General features: G+C 40.1%; 1 protein-coding gene across 1 annotated transcript in view; it reads right to left on the reverse strand.

The window, feature by feature from the left end:
* Positions 1-10,296, reverse strand: part of tenm4 (teneurin transmembrane protein 4) — a 140,408-nt gene extending 130,112 nt beyond the window's left edge. Inside the window, exon 1 of the mRNA XM_069668102.1 lies at positions 10,113-10,296. The gene's annotated coding sequence lies outside the window, so the exon portion shown is untranslated. The remainder of the gene's footprint in view (positions 1-10,112) is intronic.
* Between the last annotated feature and the right edge of the window lie 12,750 nt (positions 10,297-23,046).

The following is a 23,046-nucleotide window of genomic DNA, read 5'->3' on the forward strand; positions in this document are numbered from 1 at the left end:
TTATTTTCTAAAACATCAAAGCCACGTTAGCAAAAGGACTTCTTAAATGGATAAAACGTGATTCATGAGACGCTTTTGTGATTTAAATATTGATACAAACGTACACAGGTACACTGCAACATGTGTTAACTGTGTGGTTTTTCTTATCTGTTTTCTTTGAACTGAAATGTAGCAACCTGATCTGGGGCCAGAGGGATTAAGGAAAAAACTCTTAGAAGCAAAAAGATTTTTGTCAACTAATTAACACCCTCATCTCGAATCTTAAATAGACTGCTTAACTTCAAAGCTGCTCAATTTTACACCTTACCACACAGGAATTATCTCCTCACTGCTGTGAAATTCCTTTAATACAAATGCTTTGGATACCATAAGCCCTGATAACAAGGCTTCTGCATGCTGGCTGCCATATTGTAGTCATCTCTGTAAATGCAACGGTTTAATCTTTGGATAACGGCGAATCAATCATGTCTGCATGCAAATTTAGTGGTAATGCTGGGGGAATAACTAGATAGGCCCTTATAGACCATTAAAGACACTTCATTTGGTTCAGTAATACTAATGTGAGATAGTAATGTGAAAAGAAATGATACATGACTGTAGAGAGAAATTATACTACAGTGTTCTGCAGTTTGGTTTATAAATGTTAACTTTGTATTTGTTGTTTGGTCGGAATTAGAAAAATTCTTCTTTGTTGGAAACAAACTGATGTTATAAAGACAGGCTTTGTTAAGGCTGCTATAAGTTAGATTGTATATATACTACTCGAAAGCCTAATGAACTGACACAATGGTCTCCTGGAAATAAAAAATAAAGGATTAAATACATTGTTAGCTAGAGAACTGAAGAGTACAGCTGTGTCCCAATCCAGGGGCTGCAGCCTTCGAAAGGCCGTATTTGAAGGCCAATTGCGTCACAGCTCTGCGTCGAAGGCTGTCTCAATTCGATGGCTCCTTCAGACACGGCCGACAAATGCGTCCTCCGTTTCCCGGGCCTGATGCACCCGATGGATCCTTCGCCAGATGCATTGCGCGCCAATTATATTTAAAATAATAGGTTCACTTACTGGATTTTAATTATGCTAGCTAGTTAGCCCGCTAGCTACCTGTTGCTAGGCGACAGGAGCGGCATTTGGTGGCGCAAGGGTAGACCAGTCCGTCTCATTTCACTTCGGCTTAAACGGTCTACACAGGCTATGAATGGAGCATCCTCTGTGGACCGCCTCCTTCGAAGGCTGCAGCCCCAGGATTGGGACACAGCTTATGTTTTGCTTTTTTGTTGTTTATAAATAAATGTGGCATTTTACCTTTTGGAAGTTCATTTCAGGCTTTAAAGATCTGAGGAACGCCAAGGACATCTTTTAACCAAACAAACAAATAAAAATCAAACCAAAAAAATAATTAAATCGGTTGGTTCCCCTATTGGCCTTAAATGAGCTTTTCAACGTTTTATGGGCCTTTTTGGATTAAAGTTTATGTGCAGGCAACGTGTGGGCTGGGCTGCTGATGTCAAGACAGGGCTAGGGTGCACAGCTCAGGGAGGCCAGTGACAACAACTTCCCAAAGTAACACAAAACAATCAGAAAAGAGCTCAACAAGGTCAGCGACATGATCTGGCTTACCTGTTAAAGTTAAACAGATTTTACAAACTTGCTAATCTGTAATCTCACTCTTCTCTAGATTTGTTACCAAATGGTTCCAAAATTGATCCATCAGTTTATCAAACTTCCAATAATTGATCTGACTATATCCTGTTATTGTGGTGACAATACACAGAAGGTAGGTAGCATAAGGGCAATTTCGTAAGGGTGAGGTCAGCGGACTCAGCTTCCATTTTCAGTGATGGCCTTTCATGTATGAAAAATGAGGCCTGTCACTAAATGTCATCTTACTGCCTCTTTGTCATCTCATCACTCTTTTCACAACTTGTCAAAGTGAGGCCCGGTCTGTGACATGAGCAAACTGTTAGCTTCCTCCCAGGCAGGCTTGTGGGCTTTATTAATATTTATAGAATAACAGCTTAAGGCCAGCCCCCTTGAGAGCTATCACTCCTTTTTGCTGCCTAACACTTGCAAAATATATTGACAAGTCCTTTTCAGCTCTCCCTGCCCCTGGAAACCTTCCTATGCAGGTGTGCAGCAGGTTTTTAAAATATGACAGTTTTCTGCAGGAGAGGCTTTTTTCACTCCAATTTGATTTAATAGCTTGCACAATTGGGGAAGCTGGAGTCAATTTATAAAGGACTTGAAAGTGAAATTTTTATAACTGGGATTGAAAAGTTTTGATACTGAATAAAGAAATGTTAAAAACAGGAACAGTCATGATGTCATGTCGTGGATGTCACGCTGGTGTCTGGTTGGATGAAAAAAAGAAGCCCTGTTGGCAGCACTCTGATGTCTCAGAGTACAGCCGGCCAGTTTGAGCCAGTTTTCAGCAAGACGTTTGGCCCAGTACAGAAAGAAGGTTCTCATGTCACTCGTCTCTTGTCAGACATTAGGACTGTAAAGCCGACCCTTGACTCGATGTGACATGCACATGGACTTAATCAAAGCGAGATGGTCTCCTTCATGAGAAGCTATCTGATTGCTTGGATTAGTGAGACCAACAGAATACAGACCGCTAAATTATTTCATCACTGTTTTCTCCAAATAAATGGTTCCAGAGCCATCCTTGTGACTTCAGGCAGGTTATGCTACCCCGTTAGGTTTGTTACCGTAGCATGTTCACCAAGCGTACTTTGATTCATGTTTTAGCCTTGCAGTCTTTAAAAGGACATACAGATTGGGATATTTCTAGTCCCTGTCCTTCGTATGTCAAAGCGTATTTCCTCGCCTTTGAAAGTAGCTGCTACTTTTCCTTGTAGACATCCATGAGCTGAATTAGCATACAATCAAGCTGCACATCCAGATGAAATTAAAAACATGTGATCTTCTAACTGGGTATGAGGGAAGGAAGAGAAATGACTTCTCCCAAACTTACCCCTTTAATCATGTTGCGTAATCATATTACTTATTAACTTTCACTACAGATTTAGAAGCATACATAATTACTACTGTGCGATTTGGAAGTGAAGGTACAAACAGCTGCTGACAGGAAGCTGGTGCCAACCTTTTAAAAATAACAGCTCTGACCTAAAAATGCTTTAATGTCTTAAGAGGGGGCTTTGTCATTGAGGAGTATATAAGCTTCTAAAAGTCCTGCACCTTCGCTTTAATGTCGCCCTCATTTGTATCCATTAAAAGCCTCTGTCATAGCAATCACAGCTTAAGCTCACAGCAACAAATTAGCATGCGATCTGACAGGAATTCAGCAGTAAAGCCAAGCGCTATGAAGTTTAACCACACAAAGGGTCTGCAATACTGCAGAGAAAAATTATTGTAGGCCGTACCCAGTCATACCTGCAATAAACAGCAGGAACATTTTCATGACACATGCGCTGACCTGCTGAAAGGCTCGTTCTCAAGAGCAATCTCGTGTACAACAGCTTAATTTGTTATGCAAAGAATCCAACACATCCACTGTCATTAATGTGTTATGATTGTATGAAAATTGCATGTTGTTTTGTCTACCTAAAGCAAACACTGCCACAACCGATTAAACGGGTCCTGTGAACAGCGTGTTACAAAGACTGGAATAGCCGCAATATATTCCATGATTATTATCCAAACATTCATTAGCTGATTTTTCTCATCAAGAACAACCTAAATTATGTCAAAACCTACACACAGTTTAAGTAATGTATCCAAGGACTTTATCTTATCCAGGGGTAATGAGTAAAAAAGAAAAGCAACAGATCACGTCCGCTTTGCCCAGATATCAGCCATGTTTGATCCAGCATGGACTCCAAGACAAAGCTATAGCACTTTGGCTTTTCACGTCAGGGTAGTAAGAACACTATAGACACCCATGCATTACCCCATCTTAAAATGACTGAATACCTTTACCATATCAATAGACCTGCAAGACACAGACCTCCAAGCAACCTGCAACTACAAACTGCACTAAATACAAACTGCAGTAGAAACCAGTCCCTCAATGAAGCAAAGAGAATAACAGCTCATAAAATCTCATGTTCATGTGATGTGTTAACAGTATGCACGTAACTGCTGAAAACAAAGACATGATGGGTGTTTATTAAACTAACCACTCGCTGCTTTAATAGGGGGAAATGTGACACAGCTCAGTAGATATAGAACAGTAGAGATACATTTCCATGAGCTGCCACCATTCCCCCAAAAATCCTTGTACTGTTTTTAGATATAAGAAAGCTTGCATTGCCATTCATTGGCTGTATTATCCACATTATTATTCAAAACCTTACACAGCCAGACTGGCTGCAGACTTACTGTATATGTTGCTTTCCAGCTGTAAACCACTAGGGTTTAATTACCTGCAAATTAACTGCCGTTTCACTATCTTGCATAAGATTATCCTGGTCATGATGAAATGCCACGAGGGAGGCTGTTCTGAAGGGAGGACTCCAAGATGTAGAAAATATAAGATGCCACTTAGCCTGATGGCTGCGAGGATTCTGATGCCTGTCAGCTAAATCACCCTCATAATGTGACCTTCAAACACTGTAAGGACATCTTATTATTCCTGTCACTTTACTCAAGTTCAACATGAGCGCAAATTTGTTATCAAATTATTGGCTTTTTTATCTGTTGTCCTTAGCTGCAGCAGGCCACAGAGGGCCACAGTAAACTCACAACAACAAGAGTGGGGCAATTTGTTGCAGTGCATTTAACTCTAGTGGTGTAAAACACATTGACCCGACAGTTGGGCCGAGTCAGTCTGTGAGCAGTAGTTGGGAGCAGTTTGAAATGGTCAGCCTCAATTTCTCTCCATCAGTGGAGAGTTTTTTAGTGCATGATGGGCAATCAGACATAAAGGTTTTAGGGCCAGCAATGCCAAATCTGCTCTATTAGAGCAAATTGTTTGATGACGCTTACTTTGACAATTCTTTTCTGAAGCCTTTTTTGGCTCTGGAATTTTTCTGTTATCTTTATTTACTTCCATTTTATTTGGACTTTGGTCAACTTTTTTTTTTTCATCACTTACACACATTCCATTATGCTCTAGCTAGCCTTCAACAACTGATCTCGTCGCTGTAGATTTCTGTTTTAACACTTCCTTCTTATTCTTATTCTGCATCTGGAAACTTTTTTAGAAAGACAGAACACACAGTAAAAGTGTATTTGCATTTGCATAGTGTGGAACACATCTTTTATGCCTCTGACTGTCAAGTTGGACATTCTTTAATTCCTATCAAGAAAACTATTGGACAACATCCTAGTGTACAGGTAACACTGCTGAATGTGCTAAACTGGATAATTATAAAATGAGAATATGAGAATATGCTAGGAGAACAGTGTTAGCAACACTAGGCGCACCTTATCCTGTGAAACGGCCTCATCCTATTTGGCTGTTAACAACCATGCAAAGCAACCATCACATATAATGACCCTTCAGAGATGGCTGCCCATCCCATTACTGGTCCAGAAACACTATTAAAAGTGAGAATGAGATGTAAGTTGAAGGCACTTTTCTTCTCCTAACCTTCTCTAACTTATAAAAAAGATTTAAAGACAACTAACCGGGCCATACGGACCTGACTTGGCTGCTCAGATGTAAACACCGTAAAGCACAACAGGCAATGTATTGTTTATGTATTTTTGCAACCATGTGGAAAGCAGCAGCTTTGTGAATTTTCAAAGATGCAGCTTTTAAAGCAACGTAGACGAGGATTTGATTTAATTATGGAGTAATTGTAAGGCTGTAGAGCAACTGCCTTGTTAAGTGCATCTACAGCTTCTTTAAACACTGTTCAGCTTTCATTTTCACAGCTGCCCCTCTCGCAACCTACATCTGAAATTCACGCCATGTGTTCCTACTAAGATGTCTCTTTTGGAACCCTTATCTTGTGCTTTTTTGTGAGAACTTACATTTCACAAATCCATTTAATCCAAGTCCTTATTGTGAACATTTTTAAAGTAAATGTATCAGGAATTGGACATCTTCATGTGACACCTACAGAAGCGGGCAAAAGACCTGTAAGTAGCCAGTGGCGCCTGCTGAGATTTTTTCATTCACAAAGGTATGAATCACGTCAGAAGTGAGATTTAAAACAAGACTCTTACTTGGACTCTCCTGCAGTCTGATCTGTGGATGATGTTTCTGCCAGTGAAATACTCTAAAGTGAGCTGAAATATTCGGTTAGGCCGGCTGATTTTGGGAAAAACTTGAACAGGATTATGCTCTGCTGTGGCTTTGAGCAGACGAGAATATATCAAAGGAGAGTATGTAAGGATAATAAGTACAACACCTGGGGATTGTCGTTAGCTTCCACAGCAATGAGAGTCATCCTAAAAATTGCTACATGCGTAGTATGAAATGTCGGACACAAAGGGGAGTCTGCTGCTGTGTGCCCAGGAAGAGAAATACTACCCTGTGTCTGGGGGCTCGAGCACATGATTTCAACCCTAACCTCACTCCTAACGTGCTTTGTTTGAGCGATTCCGACTTTCGGAGCACCAAACAGGTGTAGGACTCGTGTTCTTTGAAAAATGGATCTGATAGTTTTAGAGGAAACGGTGAACACTGCGAGGCCCCGGGATAACACAGAAAGTGTGAACACACCTAACACATCCACACAAATAAATATAATGTTTAATGCTGTTATTATAAGGTGTGATCAAAACGCAGACGATTCTTCGGGAGGTTTGGGGTTTCAGCACACACAGATGTGACACCACATATTTCCCTGTTGGCTTTTTACTACATAATCTGCAAGTGAATCAAATTAAATGGCAATTATATGGGTACCAATGCATAGAAGTTATTACAGCAGTGTTAAAGTATAAATATATTATTTTTTAAATGTATTTTGGAACAACTCCAAGGTGAATTTAACCGGGAGCTGCTCAGCATTATAATTTGAATGCCCCTTCGTAATTTAAAAACCCTCAGCTTCTGAAATGTTCTGAAGGTGCCTGTCAAAATTTAAGTCACCTCTCATCTCACAAGGAAACCATGAAGCTTCTGACATCGCGCAAACACACAAATTACACACACTGCCTCAAACAAACAATTGATTTCTATTTTTAAACGGAGGTCACGTTAACAGGGCCACAAAAATATCTTTCACTTCAATTCTGTGCTTGTCAAATCCAAATTATGCAGCATATAAAACACAACTAGAGATTAAATATTTTGTCACATAATATTCATATGTAAGGGCTTCCAGAGACGCCTGTACAAAGGAGGAAAACTGTGACTAACCACAAAGAAAATCTGCTCTGCAACAATCAGTTGGTCACTTGGTGACAGCACATGCTTTTGATTTCTGCTGTGTCCTCAACTTACCACACAAAGTCTGGAGCTGTCCTGTCAACGTCTGAAAAAAAGAGGAGTTTGTTTGTGTGAGCGTGTGTGTGTGTGTGTGTGAGCGTGTGTGTATGAGTGTGTGAGGCGGATAGGAGGGGGTGAAGTGCCCGGCTTTCATGTCCAATAAAGTGGTGTAATTGTGACAGCTACCCATTAGTTCTATGTGTGATAAATCACAAGATGACAGAGTGCAGCTACAACTAAATCTAGTGCTCCAGGCTACAAAATTCACCTCTCCCTTTGTTGCACTCAATGCTGCTATGTTGAAAAAGCAGGTATGTAAGGATCACTGACAGTACAACAAACATGAACAACTGATAATAATATTTGTGTTAATATGATATATATATAGTTTTCACTTACCAAGAAAACAAAGCTTTCCTGTGATGTAAAGCCTGTAAACGCTGCTTTGCTAATTGCCTTTTATTTTCAATTAACATAATTCTATTGTCATGCTCTACCCACTGAGCCAAACAAGATCCTGGAGAACAGACTCTTTACCATCACAGCGTCCGTTTCCCTCGAATTCAACCATTCCCTCCCTAGATGACCGTACAGTTCTCACAACAATTATTAGTTGAAATACACGATATCCCCCCCGGAAAACTCCAGAGGGACGGAGGCATTTCATTGTTTCCTCTCTGTTACGGTTCTGCCCCCGAACACTGCCAACGTTAGTTCAAACACAACAATCGTTTATGGAATATAACAAGGTCCAATTGCAAGTTACATGTCATCTCTCTTTCAGCAATCTGTCCGTTAGAGAATAGCTGTGCGTTCAGTTCACAACGAAACACAACAAAGGCGAAAAACAAGCAACAGATTTTTCATTTGTGATCACAAAGGGGGGGTTGTTTCCCCTCTTATCATGCAGAGAACTAGTGCTGAGGCTGCTTCTCAGAGCTCATCAGCACGACAAAGACAACCGGGGGAATGCAGTCTTGTTCTACAAAGGTTAACCTCGGCGGGACCTAACAACTTCAGACTTCTCATTTGAAGCCTCCACGAAACACTTGCCATGGAGGATGGAGGGCCCCTGGATTCCCTTGGATTTAACCTCTAATATCTGAGGTCATGCATCCTGCAACAGCCAATGGTGCCACTTGTGTCTCAATTATATGCAAAAAAAAAATCTCTCTACACACAGACTTTCTTTACGCTGTGAATTTCTGCAGCATGTTTGGTTAACTGACTACTATAAAGAATGCAAAATATCCCTGAATTTTTCATCATGGGGCAGTTGCACTTTTTAATGGCAACTATTTTAATTTAAAATAGAATTAAAAAAAATCTTTAATGTTGTAATGTTCTCACAAATTGGATATAATTGTTTGTTACTGCAGAAATGAGAAATGTTCCATAAATTTTAAACTACCACAATGTGTGTGTCATAGCAAAAGCCCAACTTCTGCTACCGGCATGAGTACTGTGTGTCTGTGTGTGTGTGTGTGTGTGTGTGTGTGTGTGTGTGGTGGTGGTGGTGGGGGGGGGTAGCTCTAAGAGTGCAGAGCTGTTCTAAGCTGTGTGTAGGGCCCCAACAATGACTCCCAGGGGTCCTACTCACGCTTTTACTCCTCCGGCATCAAATGTTTGTGAACTGCAGAACATTCAAATTGAGGTTTCTTAATGTGTCACGCGTAATGTTATTGGTTTAATTGTGACACTAAGTGACAAGGCAATTTTTACGGCGTTGTGTCATTACTTTTACAAGACAGAAACATTAAAAGAAGCCTTATGAGATAAGATAAGATAAAACTTTATTAATCCCAAAGGAAATAACAGTGCCAGATCGCTCCAAAAAATACAGCAGTTGGGGTTAACTGAATTTGTAATTTGATGACACGTCAATAATAGGACTATAGTTAGGTAGTTGGTTAATGACTTATTTGTTCTGATATTTAAAAATGTTTTTCCTTGATTCACTTGTATCATACTGTCTCTATGCTGTAAAAACTGTCCGCTATGCATTTTCCCTTTAGCTCTACCAAGCCTCGTCCCACTTATAACAACTACCTGACACAGACACAATCCACCGACACTGCTACCACACCACCGTACAGAGGCTACTACAAAGTTGAATATGGACTCACCTGTAAAACATAAGGGGGGGCCATAGACCAAATCGCAAACATAACACATCTACGTTTCCGATTCTACGTCTTTAAATACAAACAGCGATTACTGTCTTCAGACAGCCGTAGAGGACAAGGTTAGTGCACATATGTAGTGCTCATACAGCAGGGCACTTCAACCTACCTCTAAATTCAGAAAGCAAGTCCTTGTCCGCCTTCATCCGTTATTTATGTACCTATCTCACATCATTTAGGACGCGCTGCAGCCATTCCTATCTCTGAGCCTGCTAGGAAAGACAACTGTAGACTTTCCGATGCTTTAATAGCCATCACATTCACACAGTGCGATGTTAAGACAATCTACAGAGCCTTAAGATTCCTTAAAAAGACGAGGAGCAGAGAGCCGACCGTGCTGCGCCGTTCACGAAGCACCGTTAATCTCTCCCTGTCCGAGGAATAACATGCGGGTAAAGGGGTAGAGTCATAAAAGACAGCAGAAACAAGCGGTAAAAATGCACAGAAATCCACATTGTAGATAAACTGATCGCGACTCACTACGTTAGTTATCCGTATTTGCTCCGCTACGGCATGATGCGTGTATGCAGTTGTCTCCTTTTTTCGGCAACACTGACAAAAATCTTCCAGAAATTAACCTTACCATTCTGAAGACACATCCAACGCAGCAGGCCTGTCCCGATGACAATTCACAGATAGAGTCTGGGAGCCCCCAAAAAGCCCTTATGCTTCTACTTCGTCTCCTTCTTCTTCTTCCCTCCCTTTCGCTTTGATAGTACCCGGAGCAGGCGAGTGTATTTCCACTGTGCACGACACGGTACGGCAGAGAAAAATCCTCCTCCTCCTCCTGCTGCTCTGCCAAGGTGCTGCTGCTGCTGCTGCTTCCAGCGCTCTCACAGAGGCTCACATGGATGAGAAGGAGCCCATTAACATGCACACACCTAAATGAACGCTGTGAAAAATCCTTCGGGAGAAATATGTGAAATAGTCCCCGGACACACAGTGGAAGATAAGGTGACACAGCAGCAGATATGCTGGGAATGACAGGCTGCGTGCTCCCTCACGATTTACAATTACGAGTTTGGAGCAGGGATGAGTGTGTGACTGTGCGTGGTCGCCCCCTTCGGTACTACGCTATAGTCCCTCCAAATATCCGCCTGTTTCTACTTTTCCTGGCCGTTTATCTCCTCCAGAAATCGATGATAATGATCCCGTTGGGAATTATGCAAAGAGTTTGCCTTTATACTAACCTTCAGCACATTTTATTATTTCATGCCGTACTTCAAATATAGCAAGCTTTCCTGCCCACGAAAATATACAAATATATAAGACAATTGGAGGATAATTAGCCTGCTGGTGTACTGCTATCACGACTATAAATACAAACTATTGCATCTTATTTATTATTATAGTCATAATAAATCAGAACATAAGGACTTAGTGTTGCATGCTGTATTTTTGCCTATAGCATTAACTTAAAATCATATCTTTAATGTGTACAGGAAGTCCTAAGTGTTACCAGAAGTGCCATTTATTTTAAGTTTCTTAATTAATACATGACATTACTAATTATTAAGTTATGATCAATCGTAATTCAGTCTTAGTGTTGCATTTTGTGAGATATAAGTACTGCGATCGTGGACAGCATGTTTGCGCATTTTAAAATGTTTACCATTTAGTCTATGTATTAACCAGGCAGGGACGTTCTTATGTAGTCATTGTTTAAATTATTGAATGCTTTTGCTTCATCAATAACTAAATGTAAGTGTAAACATCTAATCAGCTGTAAGTGTAAGTGTGTAAATTCTTGATGATAAATATTTCAGAAGGAACAGCATCACCTGCTGAGTATGAACAGTGATGTTTATTCTATATTTAAACTGTAGAGGTTTTAGTTGAATAGTCTCAATGAACGCGTTTTAGGGCTGAGATATTAACCAGCCTGTTTGTGTCTTAACAGAGAACTAAAATGTGCGAGCATACAACTTAATATTTCTCCTAACCCTTATCTGAAACCTCTGACACTAAAGTTTGGTAGGTTAACGAGGAAAAAGACCATCTGTCTTGTTCCATCTGACAACACTTTTGTCTCACCAAGTTCTGATCCTAAATCCATTGCCATATACTTATCTCCAACTCCTAGTTTCTCTGTGTGGGTTAAAAAGACTGGTCAAGAGTTCCTGGCCCTGGAAGTGTGTTTGGTCACCCTGAGAACAAGAGAGGGGCCATGTGTGGCCTTTAATTCACTGCATTGTCTGCCAAAAGCTAATCTTGGCCAGGCTCAGAGTCTTTCTGCTCACGGGCTGTGAATGGAGGAGTGAAAAGTTAAATATGCTTTCAAATGTAAAACTGAAGACTGGCCTGGTGTGGTCGTGTCATTGTGGGAATGTGAGATTTTCTGTTAACCCAGGCAACCGGAGAAGAGGGGCCAGTTTAAGAGGCTGCTTTCAGGCTCGTGTTTGCAGGTGGTGCGCTATAGCTCACTGGTTATGCACCACTTTTCATGTGACCCCAAGTGTGAAAAATAAATTGATGCAGGTCATATCTTGCTCACAGAGGTAGTCAGAGCTCAGGCGTCAAACAGAATTGGTGCTATGTGGTTCATTATACAGTATAGAAATCCATATATTTTACAGCTTTAAAGAGTTCTGTAACATGACCTGCATGATTCACCAGCTGTGCCCTTCAATCCAGCCAGCAACAATCAGATAGCTGATCAAAGCCATTTGCCATCTCAACTCACTTAAGACCTTTTCCTAGTGGGATTATCATTACAGCGGTTACAGTCTTTACTATTCTGGGTTTTTGGTAATGATGACAAATGAATATTAGCTCAGAATTTTTTCTGGCTTTACACTTTAAAGCGAGTTTAAGCTCATTGTTCAGCAGTACGGACAGCAACTTTACTGTTTTGTTTTGTCACTCTCCCTGCTCTCAAAGCACAGCCGGCAGATTTATTTAAGCTAAAAATCCCAAAAACCCATGTGCACTACTGCCCAGCGCTTTAACAGACAAAAGACAAACAGTTAGCGACTGTTTGGTGGTGAGAACAGTGCTGCACTGAGCTGCTGAAAAGGCAGATACTTCTCTCAGGAGTTGGCTGAGACCAAAACCAGAACCAAAAAAGAATATTGCTGATTGAATGAAATTTGCCTTGTGGCTAGAAATTTGTCTCCAAATGAATGAAAATAATTATTTTATGAACTGCTTGCAACAAGTTGGTGATATCAACTTGTGTTGTGTCTACAACTTGTTACCACTGCCTCCAAAACGACACAAAACTCTGTTATTGAAGGTTAGAAGGATGGATTAATGATCTCCATCGTAAGAACAAGTAGAGGAAATAAATACTAATACAATTTGAAAATGTGAATACACTTAAAACAGTAACAATGGCAGACACTGCCATGGAAAAGCCATACAGCATAAGAGGTATAAAATATCTGCAGCAGAAACTAGAAGGCACTTAAAGAGAGCAAACTCCTGCCAACACTGAACATTATTCCTGTCACTTCATTTTTAATTTATCTTTTCACTATCCCCTTAGGGATCTCAAATTAAGTCCATAACTCCATTAGTTTGTGTAGTTAAGTCGTTATGGCCACAAAATATACTGTCTTTAGGAAGTCCTACACCTGGACCTGAGACTGTCCTGCTGTTAGAACAGTTAGAACTACAGCGCTCACGGAGTTGAAACACCTGAGGCAGTGGAAACTTGCGACTACGATGAATGAAAAATGTATATTATGCCATTACACATATAAGATAAGTGCTCTGTGAAATACAGTACCCTCCAAAATAAAGCTAATTAACAAAAGAAAGTACAAGGAAGAACACATCCACATATGTATTTACATCACAGCTGTACAGCTGTTCTCCTCATCAAAACTCCAGATGGGAGTACAGTACCTGTTCGGAGGAGTGACAATTATGGAACGTGAATGTGCATGGCTGTCTGCTCTCATAATCACTGGTATAATTAGAACATGCTGGATATATGAATGAGAAAGAAAAAAAACACTGTGCTATGAAAGATCCACAGCTCTGCACTTTGTCATTCGATAGTGGACGTATCAAATATCAGATCAATTACATTCAAACTGTTGGCAGAGTTATTTGACGTCTGGGAACACTACAAATTATAAACTATTTCAGGCCGTACAACACGTTGTAGTTAATCAATAGCACAGAGAAGATTTCAGTCTGTTTGTGGATATCTTACTCAGTGATGAACTTGTGAGTTTTCAGGCTGCAGTGCTGTGCTCTTTTAATATCCGGAGAAAAAAAATGTTTGCTTCTGAATGGAGGCTTAGCGCTGTAACTCAAATTATATGCCCCATAAAACTCCTAATTAGGGAATGCTTGGCTATGCTGTACCCCTCTCCCTGTCTTATTTTTTCCTTTCACATTCCTATTTCTTTGTTAAAGAACAGAGGGAATCATTAGGAAACACCAGCATACTGTATGCGGGATTCTCTACTCTGGATGTGTGTAATGCTTGTGTAATGGGTGACATTTTCTTGTGTAACATGTGATCTGGCAACGAAGCGTATATAGAGAGGGATAAGTACTGTCAAACTATATCTTACACTGGACTTAAAATTACATTGGAGGTATTTCTGTATAAAATAGCTTCCAAATGTCTTATTGGCCTGAATGAAAATGTAGGTTCATATATATATATAGAGAAAAAAAAACCATAAGTGAGGCTGTGTAGATTAAATGATGTGATTATTTTAATCCTGAACAGCAGGCAGAATACAATAAACTTCCATACTCAACCCACCTTACCTTTTCTGAATATTTAGCTTTACATTATTTTAATGTTTTTACCATTTGGAGCCACTAAAATGTTTGCTCTACACATTAGCTTCAATTGTATCATCCAATCATTAGAGCCATATGTACACATGGATATTGTATTGTTATAAATTACATGACTTATTGCTTTTTTAGCTTTTAGCATCTTCATGAGTCACATTCAGTGCATCAGAGTCGATGCCTGCTAGTGTTTGTGAACAATAATGCTAATAACAGTATAAGGACAGCAATTACCACAATGTATCATTACTGCAACAGATCTGCAATAATTATTTTATATTTGACCCAGAAATCCAATTTGACATCGGCCATTTTATATAATGATATGGATTTTTAAAATGATTTGTCAGTTTCATCGCAACTGTACTTATTTAATATAGGAAACTCAGAGTGCACACAGTCAGGAGGCATTAAAAAATAATGGAGGCCTACAACTGCACAAAACATCCAATATTAAAGAAGTACTCTTTCATAAGAGGATGCCTTCAATTAATAAATTAGCAGGCTGCCCAGCATTAGACCAAATTTGTTCTACAGTTTTTTGTTGAAACTGTGAGTCACTACAACCGAACATACTGCTCAATGAAAGGACACAATTATTAGCGTGTGACCACTTGGTACCTAAGAATAATGAAATTATACTTATGAATGTTTTACTACTCACAATTTCCACTTAAGAGTGATTCATTTAGATGGTTTCTGATACTGAACCAATAATATAAATCCCTTAGAACCGCCATTATCTAAATTACACTCTACAAACCTGAGGCAACAAGTATGTGATGTTGTGCTCACTGCCGTATAGCTCCCCCATCTCTGTGATAAAAGAACCTTATTTACTTTAAATCACCGTTCCACCTCATTGGTCTTGGTTTGGGAGCACCTTTGGACCTAAAATGTTTGGTAAATTACTAGAGAAACTTTGAGCTGAGATAAACCGCTCATTATTCCTCAGCTTTATTTCTAAATTGGCCACTTAAGAGCAACTTGGACTGAGCAGACTTTGTAAATTCAGGCCGTTTAGGCTTCGCATTTCATTTAGCCTTGCTGCCTCGGTGATTGCCTCTTTCGATGCAGCTGAAGAAAACAATTTTAAGAACCTTCTCCATTTTTTTATGTTCTCTCAAGATCCTTGAGTTGACAGCAATTGTAATACCACTTCCAATTGTTTGTTTGCTTTCAATTTTAGCAATCCAGTTTTAGGATTTTCTCATCAAATTGCCGAGCCGAACAAGGCTTCCATCACAACTTTCTTGCATGGCAAACTTTCCCTGCAGTTCTCATGCTTGTCAATTCTAAACTATTCCCCTCAAACTGTAATAGGATCAGGGCTCCGAGCTGCTTCCACATGATTGATGAAAGATTAAAAGGATTGTTGAGACTGAAGGCACATTTAACTCCCTGCAGAGGTCCAATTTCTTGTCCTTGTGCTTGCAGAAGGGCTGCCACCATGCAGATGAGAAGATCGCTGCAGTGAATGACGATAATGTGAAATGGTTGTAAGAAAGTCTACGAGACATGGCAACAAGGACAAGAAGGTAACCATTTCAAATCATGCTATTCTCTTTCCTCAGGAGAACTGGTGCCGGTAACGCTCATGGAGGTGCGGGGGAAAATAAGACTGCAGAGGAAAAGAAAAAAACTTGAGCTTTTAAACCCCTGTGAATTCATGAGATAATAGTGCTGATTACAGCTGTTAGTGGCCTTGTACTTATTTAACCTCTCAGGTAACATCTGGGTTTTTTTATTGAAGACAAAGAAGAAGCAAGAGCTCATGCACAAGAACATTTAGGTCGGCTTTACATTATGCAGTGTAGAATGATCTCATAAGTTTTGGTTTGATTTCTACGTTTTTAACAGTCAAAACTTAAATGTAGATATATATATTTTTTTATATATATATTTTTTATATATATATTTTTTCATTATGATAAAGGTGGAAGAATTTGGCCTAAAAGGAATTTTCTCTCTTACATAGAAATCGTGTGTGCTCAGCTGTCAGTTCTGTTCTCCTGCAGGGTATCAGTGTCAAGTTGAATGTGCAGGAATCCTTTAATTAGAGGTCACACTGCTAAATAAAGAATGACGTGGTAGCTTATTTTTGTAGGGCTGATGTTCTAACTTGTGTCATGCAATCATTAGGGACACAAATAACATAAATTAAGTGCCTCATAGTGTCATCCACTCTCTGCCATAGGAATGATTCCGTTGATCGAACCACTTTGTTAATGTATTGTCTTTATAAAGCTGCAGCATATCGCTCTTTGTGACATTGCGGAGGCTTTGTATGAAGGCTAGCACAACAGCTGACTTATTTGTCAGAAACAGAGATGCTGTGCGAGGTTCACCCTTGAAATTCTGTCATCCTTGTGACCCGAGCCATTACTCTGTGGAGGCATATGATTAGTGGCAACCAACGGAGATAACGACTGCATGTCCGTCAAATCCAAGTTGCAGCTCAGCACCCTGGTTGTGTTGTCTTAATATGAGCTGATGTGCGGTGTCAGGGTCTAAGGTCAATTCACCGATTCAGCAGTGCATTAAGTCGGTGCCTAAGCCAGCTCAACACTACTGACATTTATTAATATGTGTCCCTAAGCAGAAAATAGCTGTAACATGTTACCAGAGACACCTTGAGAAGAAAGCTATTGGAAAAGTGCAGCAGCTTATGCACTGATGCATGCAAATATATAGAATGCTACACAGATGAGATGAACTATAAGGCATGCTTAACTTATAATAAATTAGATACACTCATAAAGGGCTGGACACTTACAGTTACATCATCCTAAAGTGCAAGTAGTGCAACAACAATACTTTTTTCCCTCATCCAATTTCTTTCAATTGCAGGAGACAGACTAGATGCTTGTTGAGTCATCTGCAATTGATAGAGACAATTGAAAGAGACAATCTCCAAGCAGAGTGCTGCCCCATTCAGAGGCAGAGAGAAAGCCCTTGATCAGTTCCTGGTGTATGGTCTGAATATGAATGTAATCAGGATTTTTTTTTCTCAGATCCCACTCTAAAGACCACTCAAAGCCATCAGCTATTATCAGCCAGTGAGCGGCGTCTGTGGTCTGACCTCATCCTCTGCACCGTCCCTCACAAAATGGCTGAGTTATGATGGGCAGAGAGGGGAGCGGTGAGCCGCCCTCTTGTAAATGAGTGTGATGCGTAACCGTCTTCATGCATGTCACGAACTGCCCGTCATTACTTTTACAGGGGTTGATTTGAGTCACAGCCTAACATATGGGTTATGATGCCTCAGAATGTGGACACAATATGTATTAGAAGAACTGATGTAGTCCAAAAACATTATACTAAATCAAGTTTGTGCAATATAAAGAGGCAGGACACGACTCCAGGGCAGCAGCACAATAAAACTTTCATACATTTCTATTTAACTAATCTGATGTATCTTTTTGATATTGCTGTGACTCACTCCATCATGCATATCACAGACTATGTCACATGTCACAGTTTTTAATATGACTGCATCGTTCTTTGTTTTAAGCTTTAATTACAATATAAGCGAGATTAATGAGTTTGTGACACATCACTTGAGGCTTAATTGGCAGGAAAGAGAATTGCTTCAAGTTCACATTCACATACTGATCATTAACATATAAATCAGTTGGACATTATTATTCAAGTTTGTATTCTGAATCTTATATATTCAATAACTTTGCTTTAGGTGGTAATGCAGTACTCAATGTAAATATGTCTTTGTTTATCGTTTCAAATTCTTATATTTCAGTCTTCTAAGATTAACACAGCATAATCACAGCAGATCTGAAGATACAGTGTCACTATAATATAACCATTTAAAATGCTTCATACTTTAACCTTGACTCAAACAAGCAGCAGAAGGAAAATAAATAGTTTTATGATCTGAAATGATCTAACACGCTATCAATAATCATAATGCACAACTCAGATCAGCCTATTTGCATGACGAAGGCAGAAAATCTCGCGTGACTCCAGCTTTCTCTGCTCACTTAACGTAACTGTTAGTTATGATTGGGATTTGATACAAACTGTATGCCGCACTTGGTGGGCGGAGAATTGTTAATACCTGCTGGCAGAGCTTCATTTAGGCATCCACAGTAGCTCAAATCTGTCTCAGTCAGTAGAGGTGGGATGCTTAGCTCTAATGCAGTTCTACTTGGTGGCTTAGGCTGGCAAGACAATGTTATTCCTGCCTAAAGCAGCTTGAACATAGCCTCACAGAGCCTGCCTAAATCTTGCAGGTTCAGTTATTCTCATGAAGTATTAGCTCAGAAACAACTCCTGAGATTCAACCGAGCGTGGCAGTTGAATCCAGTCCAATCAGCAAGCTGAGAAGTTGCTTGATTGTGACGACAAATACCAGGATTGCATTTTGAATTAAAGCTAAACACCAACCCTTTGATTCGAACACTGCAAACGCACGAGCAGCTACATCAAATATGCATTGCAGATGCATAGTTATCCAAAGTTACCATTTGCATTTCCTTGTACAATGTTAGAGAAAAAGCCACGTTTTTAATTAAAGTGCATAATATTTCAAAAGCAGCCGCCCAAGTGTTTTCAGCTTAAAAACCTGAATCACAACCCACAGGCAACCCAACGGCAGCTGCAGTTCTGGTGCAGGAGGCATTAACGTTAACGTTTGGCAAAGATGAGCAACCCTTAATAATCTCTCAGTAATTAGAATGTGATCCAGTCACCTGTAGAGTAATTTCAAAGTTCAGCCTTTGAAGATGTTCTCCCAAGCCATGTGTCGTCCTTGCCATACTTTAATGAGCGAGCTTCTACACTTTTTGGGGTAATTAACTGAGTACTAGCCCTGATATTAACATCCTTATTGATGTCACAGTAAGCGTATAATGCAGTATAAAGAGGGGTTTAGTGGAGTTCGAGGTTGCCTCATTGTGTTTGTTGCTTTTTCGGCTACTTACACTCAAGACAAAGTGATTCACAAAGTGTTTGGTTGTGGTTTTCACTGTGTGCGTTTATATACAGTGTCACAAATAAACCCTTAAACTCAGAGCCATGTTCACTTCTTATATCCCGATACTGTGAAACTGTGAGGGGTCACTGCTGATTGTCATTCCTGTCAGTAATCCCTTACATTACAGCTAAATTACCCATATAGGAGCTCTGTCCTCCCTGCTGATCGCCGAGCGGTTCTTTATTGTCCGAGCTTAATAGGGAGTTTGACATAAGTGGATGATGTAAGAACTCTATTGATGACTTAGTTTAAGATAATTCAAAGAAAAGAAAAAATTCTGAAGGACATATTATCATTTTGAAGCCTTCAGTAAAATCAGCTTTGTTTTCACAAGTACAGATTTGCTTTGAATCATTGATCGACTATTATCAATCGATTCAAGGATCAGCTTTTTGTAATGATTCAGTGGCTCTTCCGTAGTTTTCTGCCTTCCTCAAGCAATAATGAGAACGTGTTGATATCTTAGTTATAGTCAATAAGTAGTTTATGAAATACTTTAGTTTAACCTTTGATTATCCAGGAACGGTTGATTTTCTCTCTAAGTTTATTATAGCATAGAATAGGTAACGGGTAATATGTGAACAATACTACGAACAATATGTACGGGTATTCAATACTGTAGTGGTCCGTTCTCACCCCTATAATCCAGCATAATAGATTTTCTAATGTACAATTCAGCTGCACACACTGTGGAACAAGAAGACTGGTTAGTTTGAACTGTTGTATGCAGAGTGTTTTTATTAAAGATTAAATGCAACCTGAAACACAATTCTTAAGATAACAAACACATTGTTCCACACTGGCTGCAGTTTAATGAATTTGTTATAACAAGGTCTGCGGCAGAAACAGTGTCCTTATTTGTACTTTCAGAAAGCCTTAAAGATTGACAGAAAGAGTATTGACTTCTCACTCTTCAATCAGTTTCCCTGCATCAAGTTCAAATCATGAACAATTGTAAGGTCCTTGTGCTGACAACTAGTCAGAGATTGGCAGAAACTACACACACCGAAGAGCCTCTACCGTCATATGACTTTTGTACCAAATTAGCACCGATGCAGAAGAGCTCTATCCTATTAAGCATTGGCCGGTGAAGACTGTGTTTCCACCCACCTGCTTATTGCCTACAGCAAAGATCGTGTGAGATGACCCGACATGTCATACGACTCCCATCCAGGTCAGCACCTGTGAGCTTCCTCAGAGGGCGCCGTGTCTGATAAATGAGTCTGCAGTGACGAGCAGCTGATGGAGTGGCCAGCAAAGGTCATGATGCTTGGGGAAGCTCCATTCTGCTCTCTCATTTCAATTTGGACCAACACCACCTTTTGCAAATGCTTGATAACCTTGGCCAAAGGTCAGCCTTGTGGAACCGAAATCCATCACTTGGTTCAGACTCTACCTTTTCTATTAGCTTGAGCTAAAATGCAACTTGTTGGTTGAAGCAACACTGGTTTAAAAGGAGGAAGGCATCTCATTTAGTGCACTGTGTGTCTGCTAAATTAGGTTGCATGCTGCTTGCACTTAGGTGTAGCTACTGACTAACAAGGCCCCGCAGGGTGGTTGGTAGTAATAGATGCTGGAAGCATGCAGAGGATTTGCGTTTCTTGACATATATTACTTTTCACTTCCATGCGCCCATTAAGTATCACCACTTCAACACAGCTGAGAAGCATTCTTTAAAATAGAGTGTGATATCAAAAAGCCTTTAATTTCTGAGCAGAACAGAGCTCTTCAGCACAGAATATCTTTATAGAGGAAAATAATAATTTGCTTTTTTTCTTTCCACTTAGATGCACAGATATGTTAGTAAGCCTCTCTCTCTGTATACATTGTTTGTATGTGCATGAATAGAAAAACCCCAGAGAGAAAGAGAGAGATGCAGGAAGAGGCCTGGGTGAAAAAGAGATTGAAGGTGTAATTTGTATGGCAGTACAGACACCTTGCAGCACATATGGACACAGGGGACAATTGACCTGAACGCTGTCTGCACTCACCCATACTCACAACTGAAGATGGCCTTGATAAAATGTCATCTTTCAAATGGTCATGTGGCAAGCCATGGCCCCGTAGCCAGTCTGCACCCCACACTGGCTCCTATACGGAGGAGGCAGGTGTGACTACTTTGAAAATAATGCCCTTTGCCATCTCCTGCAGTTAGAATTTGCATCACAGGAAATAACTGCCAAATGTCAGTGGTCAATCAATTCAGACAATCTTGGCTGTAGAACATAAAGCACAGCGTATCCATGGTGTTGATAGGAAATGTAATGAAATGACCCTTTGTCCCCAAGAAAAAGAGTGAAAACTCATTTGCTTCAGTGAGTCAGTTTTAGGGAGGGAAAATGTGAGGGGCAATTCATCCATGGAAATTAAACATATCCCTGGGGTAACATATCTAAATATGCAGGGAAAATTGTTTTCTCTTTTTCTTTCAGTGTTTTCTCGTGTTGCAAGTGGAACACCATGTAGTTAGGGGGGGCCGCTCTATTTTCATTTGTTTGCATTTGAAAATAAAATCCGACTCGGGGCAGTTGAACATTATTCACAGGATTTACAAAATCACCATAAGCTATACATGATAACAGTACAGAGCTGTTGAACAAAGCCATTTTACAACGGCCTATTGAATTCTGCCCAAGTTCAGATCCTCAGGTCATTAGGGAGCCCCGCGTGTGGTTGGCTGCGCATTCCAAAGCTAGCTGGGTACGATTGTTTGGCTCAGTTCTTTACTTCATTAATGCACATGAACTGCTCCCAGGCACCCTCGTCAATGCTAATGAGCATATTAGTCTGCTCCAAGGCCAGCCACTGTCTTTTGATCAAGTTAATATTGGTTGAAGATGCAGGGAACCTAGCACCAAAAGGACAGAGGGGAGAGGAAGATTTTTGCATTAGTGTCTTTAAGTCAAGGGGTTAGATTCCTCCACTCTGTTTTTTCGCAACATCTGCCTCACCACACCAGGTGATTAAAAACAGGCAGCTCCAGAGTTTATTCTCTGTGCTACAAAAGTAAGATTTCAGGTCATTTCTCTTGCGAGTGAATTAAACAAAAAGTGCTTTTTCTATATGCCCTTTGGTGAAAAAGAAGGAATCTGCTCTCTGTTAATGGTGCCACAGTTCATTAGCATTTGATCTTAAGCTAAGCTTTGCAGTCATATCCCAATGCATGACTTCACTGGCTCAGATGTGTTATATGTATGCCCTTAAGCGATTCTCCAAACAAAATGTATCTTTTGAGACTGAAACACTTACCAGCTGAACTGCTGTCCAATGGAAGAGCAGGCACTCTAACATGCCGGAACCAATGCATGCGCCTTCTCACAAGCTCGACAGGGTTGTGCCTGAGGATTGAGAGAAAAACTTTTTGACATGGTTGGCAAAAAATATGGTCGACTGTAACATTTTGATCATTTTGATGGATGGTGAAGAAGTGCATGATGCTGAGGGAGTGGTTTGTTTTTGGACTGTTGGAATACATAAGAAAGGCGATAGAATCACACTTACCACTGCCTCAATTATCTTTGAAGTACATTAGAAAACTACATATTAATACTCCTGATCAATGTTATAAGTGCAGAACACACAAAGGGACTCTATATCACTGTTTGTGGGAATGTGTTAAGATCCAAAAGTTTTGGAGGTCAGTGTTAGGTTTTCTGTCTCAGATCACCTCATCCCCAATAATTTTAAGCCCCAAGCTGTGCTTGCTGGGTGTTCTCCCTGATAATTGCAAATGTTTGTTACAGGCAAGACGTTCAATTGCACT

Source organism: Semicossyphus pulcher, unplaced genomic scaffold (assembly GCF_022749685.1).
Source record: "Semicossyphus pulcher isolate SPU_LCO1_2020_fin unplaced genomic scaffold, fSemPul1.0.p SCAF_19, whole genome shotgun sequence".
In the NCBI taxonomy this organism is placed as follows: domain Eukaryota; kingdom Metazoa; phylum Chordata; class Actinopteri; order Labriformes; family Labridae; genus Semicossyphus; species Semicossyphus pulcher.